The 19,601-nt window shown below is 36.2% G+C and overlaps 1 protein-coding gene across 1 annotated transcript in view; it reads left to right on the forward strand.

Moving 5' to 3' along the window:
• Positions 1–3,023: 3,023 nt before the first annotated feature.
• Positions 3,024–19,601, forward strand: part of LOC310879956 (uncharacterized protein) — a 307,953-nt gene continuing 291,375 nt past the window's right edge. The window contains exons 1-2 of the mRNA XM_083795024.1: positions 3,024–3,144; positions 3,526–3,581. The gene's annotated coding sequence lies outside the window, so the exon portion shown is untranslated. The remainder of the gene's footprint in view (positions 3,145–3,525; positions 3,582–19,601) is intronic.

Here is a 19,601-nt window from a genome sequence, read left to right on the forward strand (position 1 = left end):
TCTCTTCCTAGTTCAGGAAACACTGAGATGCCTTCACAGCAGGCTGAGGTCTGTGTTACCTTCAGTGTACTATTTAAAAGTGAGTAATGTGGACTATAGAGCAACTCCTAGTTTAAATGTCAACAGGACAGGCTGAAAATGAAGGGACACACAATGTTGCTAGGAAGTCAGGCTGCCATTCTATGAAGTAAATTTAATGTACCTATCTGTAGTAGTCCCTTGCTCCCCAACATTTATTCTACTCTTCATCCTTAATTTTAAGGTTTGCATAGTTACGTCTGTGTGCATGGATATCTTGACCCGCAACATCTTTCTTGATTCACTACTTAATACTTTATAAAGATGAACTGGGAAGGAAAGGTGGGGCTGCAGGCACAGGAGCACCTTCTCTAACTCTAGTGTCCTTGTATAACTTTGCTTATGACAGCATTGTTACCTTTCCAGTGAGAAGGTCTTGTCTCTCCAAAAGTTTGAGAGTGCTTTTTGATTAGGAACATGAAGTATTGCCATAAATCACCTTGAAATTAAAAAAGAGACCTATTTTAATTTAGTTCTGATGATAAATATGTCTTGGGAAAATTGATGAAGTCACTCCTTCAGCTAGATTTTGCTTGATTGGATGGACTAGGCAGAGTGATATAGAAATATACTTTATAGCCTAAATGCTTATATGTATCAGATCTTTTATATCTGTGTAGTTGCATTTCTCTTTCATTTTTTATTCATGTCTTTTATACATGTGGATATAAACATTTGTTGATTGCCATATCAAAAGACAGAAGTAACATCATAACAGTCTCGATGATATGCACAGTAAGACTTTATGATACTCAAAAATTTGCAAGAATTACGCTCTTGATATTTCACTCCTTGAGCCTAGACATGGTATGTGAGATCGCTAGTGACTTAGAAAACACAAAAGAGTTTGGTTTAGGAAGATGTTAGTTGAAGCCTTTCCTGCTTTCTACTCTTGACAGTGATTATAATGAAGTGGCTGACAATAGAGTTTTGAAGAATGAAATATGATAAGAAAGGAATTGCACAATAGATACCAAAAATGGTAGCTCAACTCAGCAGTATGTGGAAAACCAAAAGAATAATTTAAGAGACAGATGATTCCTCAGCGTTCTGAGATATCTTTCTTGATATTTCTGTTCAAAACTTTATTCTATGTAATTGAACTGAAATCTAAACTGTAGGTTTAAATCTCAGTAAGTCAGCTCTTTTTATCTTTTTAAAATAGGGATAAACTACTGCAATGCAATTTCCTGGACAAGGCATTGCACGATTAAGTGCTACAAATGTTAAACTTCCCAACTTCAAGGTTAATTACTGAGTTTATTTACATTGTTCATGGAGAATGAAGAGCCACCTATCTACTGGGGCAAAGACAAGGTGTGGGACAGACTCAGCTCAATGTGGTTTGCATGATTTATTTTTTTTGACAGTGTGAGTTGCTTTAAAATACTTAATTGGACAAATATTTGAATAAGGTAGGCCTTGACATCCTGAATATATTCTGGAGCCATCAAAGTTGTTTACTGAATATATACAAATTAAAAATGTGTGTAGAGGAAATGGTAAACAATATTTTTGCTTTTAAGAGTGAATGAAAAGAACAGATTCATTTTCAGTTATTATATCACTATCGTGGATAGAACAAAATACTTCAAACCAAAAATGCTTCATTCCTTTTTCTCTAGCTTTTTGTCCTACAAAATTCCAAACCATAGGCAGGCAGCATATTGCAGGATGATGATTGCAGCCCCGATGAATTAGGATTGTGCAAATTCGTTTGTGGTTCTAAGATTGCAGATATGTCAGGTTGTATTTTGAAGACTGTGAATTTGTGTGGGTCAGGTGGTGGCAGAACTTAGAGTGGGCAAACTGCTAATACTGGTGACAACATGCACAGGAATATAGAACCAGGTGTGACTCTCAGATTCCAGACTGTTTGCAATATGAGTAGGGAACAAAACATGTTCTCTTATGATATGTTTTATAAAACAGGAAATCATAGATCCAGACCTCTCTAGCTTGTTTTCTTTTTTTAACAAAATACTTTTTTTTTTTTTTTTCCAGAGAATAGCAGTGTTTTTGATCTATCGTGGTGTATTTTTTATTTTATTTTATTATTTTATTTTTTCCAAGACTCTTTCCATTATGTTGGTATGTGTTCTTTGAGTGTTAGGGGACTAGAATGGGGATCCTTCTATAATTCTTTCTGCTTAAGTATAAGCATTTTATTTAGTTTGATTCTCATGCATCTAGAAGGCTTTAATTCTGGCTTAAAATTCATGAGTAACCTGAGTGGTTTGATACATATGAAAATCAAGCAGCTTGTATTTAGCTATTTAACTTAAGTATCCAATGGTTTTAGTTTCTAATTCTAAGGTAGAACTCAAAATCAATGTAAAGGTATTCCTCTACCTGCACAAGGCCTACTATAGGTACACATATATATCATTTTGCTGATGATATAGTTAATGAACAGTTCTGACTAAATAAGTTACAGAATACTGTCCCCCCCCGAAGTAATTAATGTTGCTTTATATGTTACATTAGGTGGCCAAACAGTGAGCTGCCTATTAAAAATCCCTATTTTGTCAAAACCCACAGACAGATGATAGTCCATAAGTTGCAAGGGAAATCTCTCAGTGGTACAAGCAAGAGAGAATCACCACCTGTTAGAGGACAGCAACGTTGTGAGAGAGGTTTTGGCTGGTGCACAGCTCAGAAATACAGTACAGTTTCATAACTGCGTAGTAATAATGCTGGTCCAAGCAGGTACTGCTTGCTGGATTCCTCCAAAAATCAGAGGTTTGGATCAAAATCTTGTTGCCAGTTATGTGCTGTAGCCCCAGTTAAACCCACTCAAATTGAGAGCAACTGGTCAAGAAGCACCTGCTTGTTCTGTGATTAAGAGAGCTTGGTGTTTCCTATAACCTGCTATTTTACTAACAAGCGTTCCTTTTGTTGCCTATAAAATGAATGACTTCTGCTGATTCTGGAAAACAGGTGCTTCATTACCTTGCAAACAAATAAGGGAGCTGAGAGTGACTCTTGGAAGAGAAAAACAAGTTTATTTGCAAATAGATTCCTGGTCATAAGGTGCCCCTCTTAGCAAGTTGTAAGCAGAAATGAGTAAGTCTGGGTTCTGGAGGCTGCTGTTGCATTTATCAAGGCAATGCCTTCATCTTCCTAAGACTTCCTGAGGCAAACTTGAGAGATGTTGGCAATTTGCATGCATGCAGCTTTTGTTTCAAAGGCCAACACTCTCACCTATTGCTGGATCCTCTTAGAATACATTTCTATATGGCTTTGTTTTTTGTATATCTTTACTGAAAGCCACAAAATCAACAGGCCCACTTGCATGATATTTTTTGCTCTTAAAATGTCCTTCCTACTGATGGTAGTAACAGCTAGAAAACTTTATTTATATTCTGAAAACAGTAATTAATATACCTGGATCCTGCTTCTCATTTATTGAGAAACTGATGTATGTTTTTTTTTTTCCTCCTGCAGTATTCATCTTGGGATAATAGTTTGAAACTTGTTCATCTGTGCAGAAAGCTACAACTGTAAGTTCATGTTTAGTTTCTGACAGTAGAAAGTATGTGTAATGTTTGTTAACAGACTTATCCTTCTTTTAAAAACTGTGCTATTGGGGGAAATACTCCATATTTTTCATCTGATTTTAACTAAAAAAAAAGACTTCAAATGTAGAAATATAGATACAGTCTTGCAGGAACTAACAACTTTCAGAAAATACAGTAGTATATTTTACTGTATTTTAAGAAATATTTCTATGTAGAATTTAGATCAGTAATATTTGCTGTAAACTTTTATTTCAAAAATATGATAATGCATTTTTAAAAAGAATTCTTAAAAACATTTCATATTTTGTTATATATACTTCTGCTGTTTATTTTATATAAAGATTATTTCCTTTTGATAACAAGTCTGATCAGTTTATCGGGAGCAGAATTGGCCTGTTTAGTCGAATATATTTGTTTATCCATCAGATGTGAAAGGGCATTCTGTAATGTTGTCTGAAAGCTTGAAAAATCAGGCTTTTTCAGAAGAGCAAATGATTTTTGAAACTGACAAACTGCTTTCAGTGGAAACCTGGATTAGTGTGTCTGTGAACTGGCTTTGAATTCCTGGTGGAACAAAAGAAAGTGAATCCAGCTTCCAGCTCTTATTCTGTAGCAGTTTTAAGGCAGGGACCATTCTGAGGCAGTGCCTCCCTGACTGGAGTATATAGAAACATGGCTTCTATCACAGGTCAGATGCAGGCCATGTTAATCATCTAAAACTTTGATATCTAGGTAAAAATACTGTACAGCCATAAAAGAGCAGGTATGTCATGTGATCCACAAAATTAAGTACATAAGGGTTACGGAGTTTCACAGCACGCCATTCATATAAAAGCTCAGTAATCATGACGGGAAGTAACAAACAAAAATAAGAGAAGAACAAGGTTTGCATCAGAAAGCATTTTGGTGACTAAAGAGCAAATGCTAGGAATCAGTTATGATTTAGAAAAGCTCCAGTCCTACTCTCATTAAACACAAAGGAAGCTGACAGGCAGCAAGATTAAGCCCATAGAGCTTTTGAGGAATTTTAGTTTTAGTGCTGTCATTCAAATTCTTCATTTCACCTCAGAGCATGTACAGCATCAGCAACAAGAAGAGCAGATAAATGCCAGATCAGCAGTATGGCTCAGCGATGACACAGTATGGTCACCTTGTGATAGAGAATGAATTTGTTCTTTCTGTCTTTTCTGAGCAGATCAACCGGGTTTCTGGTTGTGACGGTCTATATGGTTTAGACGTGTTCCTAAGGAGCAGGGCCAAATCTGCCAATTAATTTTATAATTTGTGTGTCTTTGCTACGGAGTTCCAAAGGTCTGATCATAAGTGTAATGATGGCTGCTCCAAGTTCAGCAGAGGTTGTTGTACAAATGCAGGGTGGTTGTGGTATGTTACATCTTCAGCACGGCAAAGGAATTTCAGAAGACTGAATTCCCCCATATGCTTTTTACTAGTTCTAGAGTAAAATTTTGCAGAGGCCAAGGCTGACCCATCAGAGTGTACATTCAGAGTAGCCAATGGGCAATCCCTTTATTATTTCTAGCACTATCATTCATAAATGTATTTAAGAAAAAGGATGATCTGTTTTCTACAAGTTCCTTAAAGGGATTCCATTTTAGCTTCAGTTGTAATTTTTACCTTTTTCAGTAGAATTTATTGACACAATGCCTAGCACGAGCCCTAGATTTTGCATCATCCTTTTGTCTGGAAGCATATTCACCAGCCGCTTAATTTGTCATAGCCCTGGAGGTATCAAAACTAATGAGCTTTGTTTGAATAGACTTTTTCCAGTTCATCTAGCACACTTTGGGGTAATCATTCAGTTTGTTTGCTTCTGTTGTGAAGCATTGTGGGAAATATAACAAAATAATGGTTAAAAAAAACCAACACTGTATAAACTGTTATCAGCCACATTCTCTAAAAAGCCCTAAAGATGTTATATTTTTAATTTCAATATTTATTGAAGTATTGTGAATACCTTAAGTATGATCATTACAAGATAATATCAAAGGAGAATCTGATAAAAAGCTATTTTTCAATTAGCTTTGAGTTTAATACTTTGCTTTTTTAAGTATTTCATAGCTAACAAATCTTTAAACAATCTAACCTTTCAGGATTTGGAAGTGGACAAGGTAATAACTATGAATACATAATATTGTAGCAATGGTAAGGATTTTAAAAATCTATCACTGGGATTACATACAGGAATACCTTTTATTGGTCAGACAATTGCATTTTCATTTTTATAAAGCATTTTCCTATTCTTGGTATTATACCACAGAGATGCACACCTCTGCATTCCATTTTTGTGTACTGCATAAGTAATTTCTGAAAGTGTCAGATACTCTGTACAACATATGCTTTTAATCTCAAGTTCCTCAGAAGATTTGTCCCTCTTGCCTATTAGGACCACATTTGTGGTTTATGTTGTTTTTGCCTCATATGCTCTAGAATAACATATCTTTAACTTGTAGGAAGTTCCCAATTATAGAATAAGGGCTTTCAGATTCTTTTTTAAGTTATGCAATGAGGACAGATTTCCTAGAGCTTTTGGTTAATTGTTTTTTCTTTCTTTTTTTTTTTCTTCCACAAACAAACAAAAAAACACCTGGTAGGCCAGGTTCTAAATCTGATTGCTAAGCATCTTGTTGACTCATTATTTTTCAACATTTTTTTTAAATTTTTCGATAAGCAACTGAAAGTTATTGTGTGATAATTTTGCATCAGTAAAGCATAATAGTTATAAACAGCCCTTTACAATCTAAAAATGATTGTTTTATATGAATGAGGTTTCATAGGAGAGAGGTAGAGGAAGAGAAAGGGCAAGAGAGTGGGGAAGGGACAGGAACTATTTGCTTTTTAAATGAATTATAATATTCTTTGGAATTTATTTGCACTGAAGTGTCATGTTAAGATGTCTTGGGGAAAAAACTATCATGAGAAAGCGTGCAGTTAGCAGAAACTCAGCCTACCTATAACTGAAGTAACTGAAAAACTATGGCAAATGTAGTATCTTTCTTGGTGAAAATAATTGATTTATTGACTATTATCTCACTGCACCCATGTGCAGTGCAATACAGAGATACCCTTGCTACTGTTGAATAAGACACCTCGAGTATCAGGAAGCTTTAGTATCACCACCTCATGTTCCTGAGGTTTATCTTGTATCTTGACTGAAATAATTGGCATAGGTGGAGTTTTGTAATAACACAGGAGCAATATTTCTGTGCCCACAGTAAGTCTTTGTGATGTGCAGCTCTTCCTAGCTGCACTGCGCTGTGTAGACATGCAGTTAGTGGCACAAATCAGATTGCAATCCAAGGCTTCTGTGGGGTCCATGTGTGATATGGAGTACTTAGATGGCATTGACAAGCAGTGTTTGTCTTTTCAAAGATAGAGCTATAACTTCTGGTTGTTGCCTTTACTGTTTTTTTTCTTTGTGTGTGTGTGTGTGTGTTTTGCTTTTTTTTCTATTTGTCATCACTGTTGAATTGGATTGCTTCTGTGAAATCTCCCCTCTTGGAGGTCACTGCAAAAGCAGTTCAGAATACAGAATATCTTATGTTGGTGGCTAAACTAGGTTTAGTAAGTACAGTACTTACAATTAAGGAAAAATACTGGTTTTGTTTTATACTTTGCATTATGGCTTGGTCCTTATGTATAGTGGAGTTAGGATTTGCTAACAGCAGTCTTCTGATCTCTATATCTATGGACAGGGAAGGAATCCTTAAATATGAAACATGGCCAGAATAACTTACAATATGATTGAGACATCTTACCGGATGGTGCAGCACCTCTGGCTTTTTATTCAATGGGAAGTCACCACCCAGTCCTTGTAAGGAACAAATTAAGGTCAGAAGGTTAAATGCAGCCTTTGCCTTTGCTAGAATTACTACCTGGATTAACAGTTACTGCAATGTTGGTACAGACAAGCTTAAATATTTTCGATGCTGTGTTGTTTAAAGCTCTTTGTTAGTCCTTTCTACTTCAGCTTTTCTGATTATTGCCATAAAATAATTTTTATATCAGCACCCTAAAATGTTTATATTTTCTAAAATTGGAAGGTTCTGCCTCAATAAAGAAGTAGACCATTACTTTATTTTAAAAATATATAAGCTATTATAGGCTTTTAATTAAGGTTTTCTAATTAGTACATGAAATAATTCCTATTTTTTAAAATAAAGTATATATTTTTAATTGTACAGCTGATTTGTTTTCCATACAAATAATTGTAGTTGAAATCAGAGGGTCTGCTTGTGAGGGTTAGATGATCCCAATATAGGCTTATTATTACCTGTTTCCTGGTGAAGGTAAGTCTTTTCACAAGTCAGGGCCTAAAAGTGCATTGCAGTTGCTAGACCAATTCTGCTGAACATAGAGACGTAACACAATGCAACTTAAGTCGATCACTTAGAGCAGTCTGCTCGGAAGACTGTTGGTATGCACCATGTGTGGAATGCGTACAGTGGAGAGAAGCCAAACAATAGCTGAAGGGGAGTATTTATTTGTGTATTTTAAAATGAGCCCATTGTGAGATGTGAATGCTAGTTTGACGCTGCAGTTGAATTAAATCCTATAAAAATGACACAGATAATAGCAGCATTGTTTAGCTGACAAAAATGTATAGAGTACCGTGGACACTGACTCACGTTGGCAGGAATCAGCTTTAGGGAATTCTGCTTCACCAGACAGATCTCTTTACTTCTAATATTTGACAGAATAGCCATTCAAAGGAATCAAATATGAGAAATATGAAAAGGGAGGGATACTTTGAAATAACTACCTTGAGCAGGAAATGAAATCAGATATTAATTCTTAAAGAAACGTAAAATTCAAAACCTATGAAAGAAAGAAGGAAAACTACAAATGTATTTTTATGAAGACTTTTTCTAAAACCTTGGATGTCTTGCTTCATTGTAACATTTAAAGGTGAATAAGAAATTTGTTGCTAGAAAATAATCTATCATTGTGGAACTCGTATAAGATGCATTCAACAGTTAAATGGAATTTTTATCTGTAATCTTACAGAGTATTTATATAAATTACCTTATAAAAACATGGTAAAAGAGGGAATAGTACCAAAAAAAAGTAAGCAGAATTGTCAGAAGACAGGAAGAAGCTTGAATAGTACAGAAGATGCATTCTGAGTTTTGATTACTGTATTTTCAGAAATTCAACATGCATGGCTGTTCTGATGCTAGAGGAAATAAGAATGAAATAATTTACAAGGATGTGATGTAAACAGTTTGAAGTTGCAGAGAGTCTGTCAGCGTTTGTTTTCCCTTGTGCAACTTGTTAGGATGTATTTGTTCTCCTATCTCATATAGAATATGTCAGATAGGTGGGAAAGTTTAGCTTTGTGCGTAACAGTAATCGTGAGAATGAGCAGGAAGGCTTCTGAACTGTAAGGGTGTGACACGGTAGGGCTGGAACAGGCTATGGACAGTTATTTTCTGTTCTGCTAGCTACAAGAAGTGACTGTACACTGAGTGTCAGGCTGACTTTTGCTTTCATGTTCATTTAACAGACTTTTGTCATCCCTTTCTAAACTCGTTGTTTAAGCAGTGGTTTCCAGCAATGTGTATTGTTTTCTGAGGCTTTCTTACTCATTTTTGGTGGAATTTTATTTCAGTATGTTAGCTAGCATTAGATCCTCCAACAAGTGTCTGTTGTTCAGAAGCTGTAGAAGTGCTGTTCTTGCAAAGCAATAGTCTGGGAGGCTGCAAGTCCCACCCTCCCGCCCTCCTGCAGTGCATTGTTTCTGGAGCAGCGTTGCCCGCTAGGAAGAAACTGCTTTGCTCTCCTCATGCAGTTTTGCAGAGGGTGTTAGTAAGAGCAACAAAATAAGGTTCCTCTAGGTCTTGCAGTGGAACTTCTGATTATCCTTACTGTTTATAGGTGTTTGTTTAAAACAATTTCAGATGGGATTCTCTAATTGTTTTCTGACTTGTTATCTGCTGTGAACACTGACTGACCCTTGGAAGTGGCATCCTTTCAGCTCTCCACCCTGTTTCCAGTGGTCTATGCAGAATGGCTGTTCAGTTGAGGGGGCTTGGTTTCCTTCTGATGAAACACCTTCTGCTTTTATATCCCAGAGGAATATCACTGAATTGAAGAGGGGAAAAATTCTGTCTGGATAATTTTTTCCTCATATCTTTATAGCTTTATCTGCACGGTAGAGTTAGAATTGCCACATGTTTGATGGGTAGTTACATCAGGAATTTAATAAGAGCATATGTTCTCTAATGTCTGACTTCTTTTCCCAGTTCATTGACTTGATTTCTTCCTTGGATTTTCTTTGTAAGTGTGAGTAGGAGCTATGTTATCCACTAGGCAAGTGATGGTGCAGCTACACTCCAGACTGGAACATAACTAAGTTCCAGATGTGATGATGTTCCTACCAAGCCCTGATAATAGCATGTAGAGTCAAATCCTGTTTATGATTGTGGTCAGAACATCTTTGTGGTTGTGGTAGATGAGCTGTTTGGTGCTGGTTTATTTCATAAAGATTTGGAAGGAAAGGGGTCTGTACCTTGTTGGAACTGGTAGGTGAAAATAGGTGGTGTTTGATTTTTAAATGTTACTTGAACTTAATCTGTAAGGATGTAAGGTCTTGTTTAAATTGAATTATGTTAAATTACACCGAAGTTTGTGTATTTTTGATTATAGATACTCAAATTAAGTAAAAGATGCTTGCAGCCTTTGCATAGCTCTTGACAGCCATAATGTATCTTTTAAATAATGGAACTGTTTTGGCAAAGCCTGGGTGGAAAGCTAAAATGTGTGTTTGAAATAGCTCGCCTCATCTATTGCATTAGTCAGTTCCAGGATGGCTAAATGCAGATTAAAAAGGGATTACAAGTGTAATAGTTTAGGGAGTTTAGTTTTGTCTTGTTTATCCTGCTGGAATGCCAGTTTTCAGACACTTATCGTGCTTGAACTTGGTTTCTGATGCTCAGCTGATGGTTGGGGCAAGGTTAGTTATAATCTAGGAGATGACATTAACTTGTTAATGATTATGATGCTGGCACTGCCATTAATGACTTGAGGGCATGGGAATCACAAGAATGGAAGATCTTGCTTTAACATCCAGAATTTGGGAGGGCTGCATGGATGGCTGTTTTCAAGACTCTTGGTTAGCAGCACATTGTATGAGGGGTAACTTCTAACTTGTATTTAAACGTGTGCATACTCTTTGGAGTGTGTGTATGTATTCATATAAATACGTGTTCTTTTTTTTCTTTTTTTAACCGGCCTATCCTGTGTTGAATGAATGCTTTTTTCCCCCATATTTTTCTTTGTTGTGCTACACAGTTCATTCTGAGTTATGTTTTCTTAGGGGAGTTTAAAATGAGCTTCCTGACACATGTATTCTTTAGCTAATTCTGAACATGACGTAAAAAGGAATCTTTTTCTGCTACAGTAAATATTTTTGTAATACAGCGTACTTATTTAATGTAAGTAGGTTTTTGAGATACCATGCAAAATGGTACCTGATTTTATTAGAGTAGCCTAAAGAACTGAATAAATCCCTTAAGCCAATTGTATAAAAATGCAAATTTAAGTCCAGCAATTAAAAACAGATAGAAATTAGAGATTTGGATTTTGCAGAGCAAGCTTTTCACAGCCACCTCCAGATTACTGTGCAATTTATCTGGATTCTGTCAGCGATAGTCAGACTAGATTTTGATAAAGAGCAGCAAATCTGTCCCTCCATAGCTCCTGTGACTTGCTGCAAATTTCATTCAAGTTGAAGCGTCTGTACAATCCCTTGAATAATTTGGAGTTAATCATTTGTACTTCACAGCCTCTGATAGGCCTTCGACTTGGGGGGTGGGAACAGATTTGGCTTTTTAATCGCCTTGTATATTGTACGGCACGAGATAAATGACATAGACTGTCTGAAATCTACATTCTTGCTTCTGATGCAAAACTGTAATTAATTTTGTGCAGTGTTTCAGAATTGATCATGGTCACTTGAATTTCTAATTTTTCATTCACTTCAAAGACCTTTTTATTCCTTTAAAGAATGTGCTTAGAGTGTGTGAATGTTCTCTGATGCTAGTGTACTAAATGATTATTTTACGCCTCTTTTTCAATAAGGTGAAACAGAGGTCAAGGCATGTGGCTCGTCTTTATCTCTGTCCCAGCCTGCTTCAGGATATATTTCCTGACTTATAGGAAATACAATCAAACTTATGAAATTACGTCTAAATACTTAAACTGCGCTGTTCACTTCTGTGCCTTGTAGAGATCCAAAAGGTTTCTTTCAGAAATCCTTTTCAGTATAAAACAATTAAGCACAATTTAGACAATAATTACCCTAATTAACTACACTATAATGTTTGTATTCAAGATTATAGAAACATTGTGTCTGCTCTGTACTGCAATAATAACAAGTCTCCCTAATTTCTCTGTATTGATAGTACTTGTATGTGCTTCTTTGTTTGGTATATTCCACTGTAAAAATATTTGTCAGTGAAAGATTGAACAATATGAATGAATTTGATTATGCCATTGTCAAAAACCCCATGCATCACAATTTCTTGTTTTTAATCACTACTGTAAACCTCGTAGCCTGAGGGCATAGTTTTAATTTGGGTGCCTTACTAATGAAAAGAAAAAAATAATTGTTTTGCCTGGATTTAATAATAAGCAATAAAATCAGCCAACCAGATTTTACCTCTGCATTCAATCTCTTTTTTATTATAAAACATTTTTGTCCTTTTTTTAGATTACATGCATAGATACCGAACATTTCACTAATAAATATTTCAGTTTGCTTATGAAGGCTAATGCTGTCATCTGAATATGGAATTATATTTCTTTCATGCTTCATTATCATTTCATGGTAGTAATGACAGTGAGGCGATGGAATATTTACAGGCTTTTCAGAAGACATTTATCCAATACATTTCCCTGAAGGGCACCTAGGCTTAAAGATACATTATCCTTTTATAAAACACTGCCCAGAATCCCAATTTCTGAATCAACCAATCAGAACTCGCTTTGCAGCAGTTACTGGTGAAACCCTCAAGCCAGTCTCCTGTTAATCCTGGGAATCTGGTGTGGGGTGTGTGGAGGGCTGGGAGGGGGAGAGAGCGCGCGTCTGCTCCTGAACCATCAGGCTTGGTACTTTAAGTAAAATATGTTATTTCTTCTGGACTGATACAGTTTTTCAAAGCTGTACTTAAAACATTTCATTTTAACTGGGTAGACTGCAGTAGTAAGGGATGATGATTCAAGTTTGGGTGTTTTTTTTACATAAACTTTGTTAGACTCTTGGCGTTAATTTTCAGTAACCTTTTCTACTGTGTGCCTCTTGTATGGGCAGACTCCTGAGATCTCTCTTGCTGTATGCAAATATGTTGCACGAGTCCATCCTGTTCTGAAAGTACTCAGGCACTCAATCTGTTGCTTAGGAAGTGGGTTCTCTCAGAGCCTTGTTTGCTTTGTGTGAGACTGCTGTGAAAAGAAGCACTTATTTGTGTCTGTATAAGATTCTTTATTTTTTAAATAAGGAAAGAAAGCAAGAATGTTATACTGCTATAATATCTTTCATTTAAAGGACTTCATAAGAGGCAGCATGTTACAGTGATTAGCATGTTGGAATATGTTACAGAATCAGGATTTTTCTTCTGCTATTGGCCTGTTATACTGGGATATATCTGTGCTGCATTTTGCAGAGAAGTAGAGAGATTTCTCAGATTCTGGAAGAAATCTAGCAGAGGTATATAAGAAATACCACAGAGGTCTGTAGGAGCTAATTTACTCTGTGCCCTTTGTTAGGGCTAGCTCAAGGATCTCTGTGCTCTATGGCGATAAGTAATTTAGACATAACATGCACACCATTGAAATTAATATAGTGAAATATCCCTATACTAGCAGTCCCTGGTACTCAGCGTACTGTAAGGTAGGAAAAGGTGAATTTTTTAATAAAAGCTATAAAACAAGTCTTTCTCGGACAAAAAAAAAGAAAAGAATCTTCTGTAATAATACGCAGTTATCTCATCTGCAGAGATGCACATCTTAAACCATATACAGCTTATGTTATCTACTGCAGTGTTGGTGATAGAACTTCTGGATGGTGAAATTTATAACTTACAGCTTCAGTATACCAAGGTATTTCAAAATGTAGGCAATATTTGCCATTAAAACAATTGGCACGTACCCTCTGTTACCACATGCACGTATCCAAGATATTGCATTTTATACATAGAAAGGGGGTAGGAAATGTGCATGTCTACCCCTACCCAAGAAAAAAGTTGAGTGGCTCTGGTGAAGTAGTTTGAAATCGTGTTTATGCTCCTTTTGTTCCTTTCCTGTCTTGCCTAAAGAGAAAGTTTTAAAATTCAAATGGACAAGTCACGTTGAGGTCTGTATTTAGTGGGCTTGAGACTCTGTTCTTTCTCTGACAACTGATCTTTATTTTTGCAAGCATTAAACAAATTTCAGAGCAAGAATAAAATACCTGAATATTTTCTGCTCTAACTGCTTGTTTTGTGCCCAAGAACAGATAATTAGAGATAAATGTGCTCAGATGTGCACCTGCATATCAATTTGGCTGCAAAAAAATAATTTCTGTTGTTCAGTTCCCAGTGTCTATTAATGTAACAGCAACTACACAAAGAGGATTTACTGGGTCCCCAGATGTTGTTGAAATAAAAGCACAATCTCTACTTCACAGACAAAGAACTAAGCTCTTAAGGTGAGGCTAATATCCTCTCTTTTCTTTGACCAAATTAAAAGATGTGTGTAGTAACCTCACTGCTGATTTATGAAAGTGCTAGTGATTCTTGAGCTAGCTCACATTTGGACCTGGAGAATTTGTAAGTTACCTTTTTCTGCAGACTTTGAGCTTCTTTTATGCCCTTGAATATGGGGCCAGTCACACCCAACACCAGTCTTATGAGTTTTCTACATCTGTTTCACTGGCACCGAACCATTCCAATTACTTTCACAACATCAGGATAAAAGATGCCCAACATTTTTGAGCAGAAATCAGTCACAGTGGCTGTGAATCCCAATAAAACCCTGAAGCTGTTCCACACTACAGTTTAACTCTCATTTAACAAAGTTGTATATATCTACACCAATGCCATTGTTTTCTCTAATCTTCACTGAAATTCTTAATGATTTTTAGTGATTTATAGTTCACTAAAACAGTCTTCTAAACGGTGTACACTTGTTGGTAGTCTGAAGACTACAGACGTAAATATGGTGTGAATTGCTATTTTGCACAGGCTGTTTATGTTGGTTTGGGGAATTTTGGTGCTGTTTATATTCCAGTAATAATAACGTTTGTTCTGCGTATCTTCCTTTGTCTGGAATACCTATAGCTTGTGGCCCTTATCTAATGCTGTTGAATAACCAGTTTATACAATGGTGATTGTACCTCTGTGCACTGTATATCCATATTTGTAGTACACTGGTGAAGATACTTGGAGCAGTGTTAGAGGAGAAGGTGCCACAGGAATAATGCATATCATGTAGCTTGAAAGAGATGTATAGTTTAGTATGACTAGCAAATGAAAGGAACAGGGCAGATCTTTGACGTATAAATTCTATATAAATCCCCAGCCCTCCTCCCAAATTCAGAATTTAAGTGAATTATTGGGATAAATCTTAAAATGCTTATATTTGTGGTTTGGGGGGTGCTGGAAGGGAAAAAAAAAAAAGGCAGTGAAAAATCATCTTCATAAACAGCCTCATAGTTTATCCTGTGTAGTTCCTTTCCCCTCAATTTACAGTATGTCTGAAGATTAGATTCCTGGGGAGTAGATGTTCTGGATTACTTGGAGATTAGATACGCTGGATGCGCACAGATCCTTGGTTGTTGTAGTGGGAAGGTTATGTCCATGTGACAATTACTTAATATATTAGATACATATCAGGGTCACTTTGAGTAAATATTTCTGAGGACTGATATTTGGAAGCAGCAGCATGAGCTGTTTCTAAGATCACTTGGAAAAACTTCCCTCCCCATGATTTACTTTGAAGAATAATACTTTATCTCCAGATTTTTTTTTCAGTGGATTGGCTTTAAGAGCATCAAAGGAATAAGCCCTTTCTAAAGTGAACACTAAAATGAAGATATATTTGATTACAAAGAGAATTGTGTATAACAGTAATTTATATCTCTAAATAACCTCTCATGCAGTAGATTTACAGTTAGGATCTGTGAGGGGTGCACGTAGTGCTGCAGGATCATAAAGCTTGCAGATAGAATGTAAGATATTACTCGAGCACCTCATTCACCCCATGAGTGCCAGGTATCCCATCCTACAGGAAGGCAATTAAAACAAACAAAACCCAAGCCACCACAACCCAACCAACCAGTACATAACTAGTCTGATATAGCCAGACTTCAATTTTGATGTGGTTGTAACTTCTTCATCCCCTCAAGATGAGCTGGTTAACATGCATTGAGTACCCACTGTAATTTTATTTTTTCATTTGCAGATAAGAAAAAAAAAGTTATAATTACACTAAACAGAATTCTAAAATTATTATCTAAGTAATCTCTTAATAGTTTTGCAGCAGGACAAACCACAACATTCCTTTTTTAAGAGCCAAAGACTACTTTGTGGCCTGTGGGTAGCCACAAAAAGGGGGAACTTCAAGCAAGCAGTCTGTTTTCCCCACCCAGTCCCTGTTTCCTAAACCTCCTGATAAATCCTAAGCAGCTGTATAAGTCTGTTAGCACTTGAAACAATTTGAACTTATAACATTTGGGATGAAAAAAGGACTCAAAGCTGCTTACCAATCAAGAATGAAGCATTTCTACTGTGTGAGGCTTGCCTCAACAAAGAACAATCTGTAAATCATTAACTTTTTTTTTTTTCCTCTCCCCTTCTTCCCACTCTGGGTGTGCATCACTGTGTGTGCTGGTTTAAGGCAGATACAACCCCTGCAAAGTCACCATGGCTGGAATCTGATACAGCACTTGCTTTAAAATCCACTTTGATCAGTGAACATTAACCAAAGTGTCGACAAAAGGTCATTTGGCCTCAGGGAAGAAATAGAAAATTTTATGTACACAACACATTGCAGTGAGTACAGGGTCATTATAACTATGAGTGTTTTTTTCCTTTTTTTTTTTTTCCCTTGGCTACTATATGACTTTGAACTTGGCATGGAAGCACACACTGCTGAAGCAAGAACTCCTCCCTCCAGTGATCACATGAGCCCCTGTGAATTCTTGACAGGGCCAGCAACGAGCCGTGTCCCACAGCAGATATCATATTTTTGACATAGGACTTCAATTGCAAAAATGTTGATGACCAGTGCAAATGTATCGTGTCTTTTTTTTTTTTTTTCCTCAATAGACCAAAGTGTTGTTTGTAGTTAGAAGAGGAGAAGAAAGCTAGTGAAACAGAGTTGAATCTACTTCTTAGAAGCCTGGGTTATCAAACTCATTAATCTACATGTCAAGAGGCTAGGAATGAATAATTGCGTGTAGAATTTATCTGCCAACATGATAGCTACTTTTCAGCTCTCTCTTCAGAGCTCTTTCATTGTGCTTGGCTTTATTATATGCTTTGTCTTTTCTATTTGTAGTCTGTTGGGGAGGTATAAAAACATGTACCTCAGCACTACAGAGGACAGTTGCTTTGAAACGTGACACTGGTTAGTTCTTTGCATGCACGTTTATTCTTACCTAGGTGTTTAAGCATCAAGTTAGCTTGCAAGATTTATTCTCTGCTCAAATGTTAATTCTTAACGTTATAAATATTATTCCACCAAAAAGTCACCTTGGAAGTAACATCGTTGTGTCATTTTTGACAGCTTTGTAGACAATATAGGCTGCTTCATTAAAATAGTATTCTTGTTAGTAATGCTTTTAAATGATGAGGATTCAGTGCTTTTTATAAAAATGAAATTTACAGAATCTTAGTACGATTAAGGTGCTGCTATTTACTATAGGGATTTTCATTGACATGGAAGACAAAATCCAAAACTAAAGCTGTTGTAGAGAAGAGAGTAGAAAGCAGCTTCTGTGAGATATGAAATTATTTTGAGTCAGAATATAATGTAAATAACCATTTTTTTAAAAGAGCATTGTTCTCATTCCAGTCTTGAACTTGTCTTATTCTAGCGTGGCAGTGCAGTAGCTTAATGGATTTATCAGATTTTCCCCTCTGTTTAGTTTATACCTAACCTGCATGCCTCTGTCTTGCTTGCTGTGTGTGTTTTCAAGACAAAATATTCATATTGCAGCAGAATTTTATTTCAGATATATAGTATCTGGGAGCTGCTGGTCTTGGCAACTTCCTGTGTTGCTGCTGCTGTTGTCGACTAAGATCTATGATAATGTATTGCAATTATGGTCGTTGCTATAAGAGACATAAAGCCAGGTTTGTCTCCATCTTACTGATACCCAGGAATGCATAGAGAGGAGTAATATATGTTGGTACTCATAGTAAAAATGATAGGTGCTGTTGAGCACTTTCTTTCCTTTGCCTGAACAATCTGAGGCATCTGTTCTCTTACCTGGCACAGCCAAAATGCTTTGTAGTGTTGTTACCGAGGTGTTGCATTTCTGTTCATTTTCCCAATAATCTACAGACACAGGTAGAAAAAATCAGCATCTGGCCCTTATTGCACTGATTCTACACCATTATAATTTGAATTGTGAAAGGTAAATGGTTTATTTTTAAAGGGTCATGAACAATGCGTTCTCATATTTTCACCCAGGCATACTGTAGCATTTGATGAAATGAAAAACTGTAATGAAGAAAGGGAGGGAGCTTTATATTCGATGTGTATATGGTAACTCAGAACGCTGTTTATTGTAACAGAATGAAAGTACTGCAAGTCTAAGTGGTTTCAATGATGTTTCCTTCATCCCAGGAGCATCTGAACCCAGCTTCTGCCTTGTCAGCCACATTTATGATGTGTTCATAATTAAATGTCCACGATGCTCACAGCATGCTGACCACAGAGGGGCCATAAGCAGTAAAGATAAATGAGAGAGAGAGATGTAATATTGCTTCACTTGTGGGTTTAGTCTGATGTTAAAGATTGTCAGTGATAATTATTAATGTGTGACCTGGTTGAGTCTTTATGTGAACAATCACAATTTTAATAAAGTGGTAAACTGTGCTCTCTCTCTAATCTCACTCTATATTTAACTGTTTTACATTTATTTCCAGAACTTCAGGACAAACTTCAGTTACTGAAAAATGATATGGTAGCCTATTAATATAAACATGCTGCTGCTGCTATTAACATTTTTATTTACAGCTTAAATAAGACTAAGATTTGAATGAGAAATGCAAAGGAACGGCAATAGATGGTGTCTAGGTTGTGGTAGGGATAAAATCCAATTCAGTGAATTGTTTGTCAACTCAAACAACATTGAGAAATCCTCCTATGTTAATATCAGTAAAGAATAGCTGGATGTGCTATATATGGCATTTATAATCCTGTATCCTCACGTACTTAAAAATCCAATTTGCCATAGTGTGTCCACTGACGTGACTTTTGCTGAAAATGTCTCCTTCATGAAACTGGAAAAATGCTTTGTTGCATCTAATATTTAGAACTTGGCACTTTCCCTTTTCCTTCTGCATTTATCTCTGAATTTTATTTAGGAGCAAGTGACGAGAAGGTATATTCCAGCTTAGAAAATTAAAATACTGTAAAATGAAGGTATGGGCAAAAAATGCCATCCTGTGACTGGCACATTGCTAAAACTGCCCTTTGAATATTTAACATTTCTTATCTCTTTATTTCAAATATTTGTAACTTTACAAAGTGGGGGTTTAGTCCAGTTAAAAAAGTGACAGTGATGTGAAATATTATTTTTGAAAGAACAGTGAGTATACCAAAGTATACTCTAAGTTGCCCTAAGTAATGCTGTGGGTTTTTTTTGTGTTTTAAATTTGAAGCTATAGGAACAGCAGATGCTTACAGTGGTGTATCTTAATTTTGTATGTGTGTGGTTTTTTCCCCATTATTATCAGAGCAGAGGAAAAAAAAGGTGAATTGTAAAAATTAGGT

This window comes from Anser anser (genome assembly GCF_964211835.1).
Source record: "Anser anser genome assembly, chromosome: 11".
In the NCBI taxonomy this organism is placed as follows: domain Eukaryota; kingdom Metazoa; phylum Chordata; class Aves; order Anseriformes; family Anatidae; genus Anser; species Anser anser.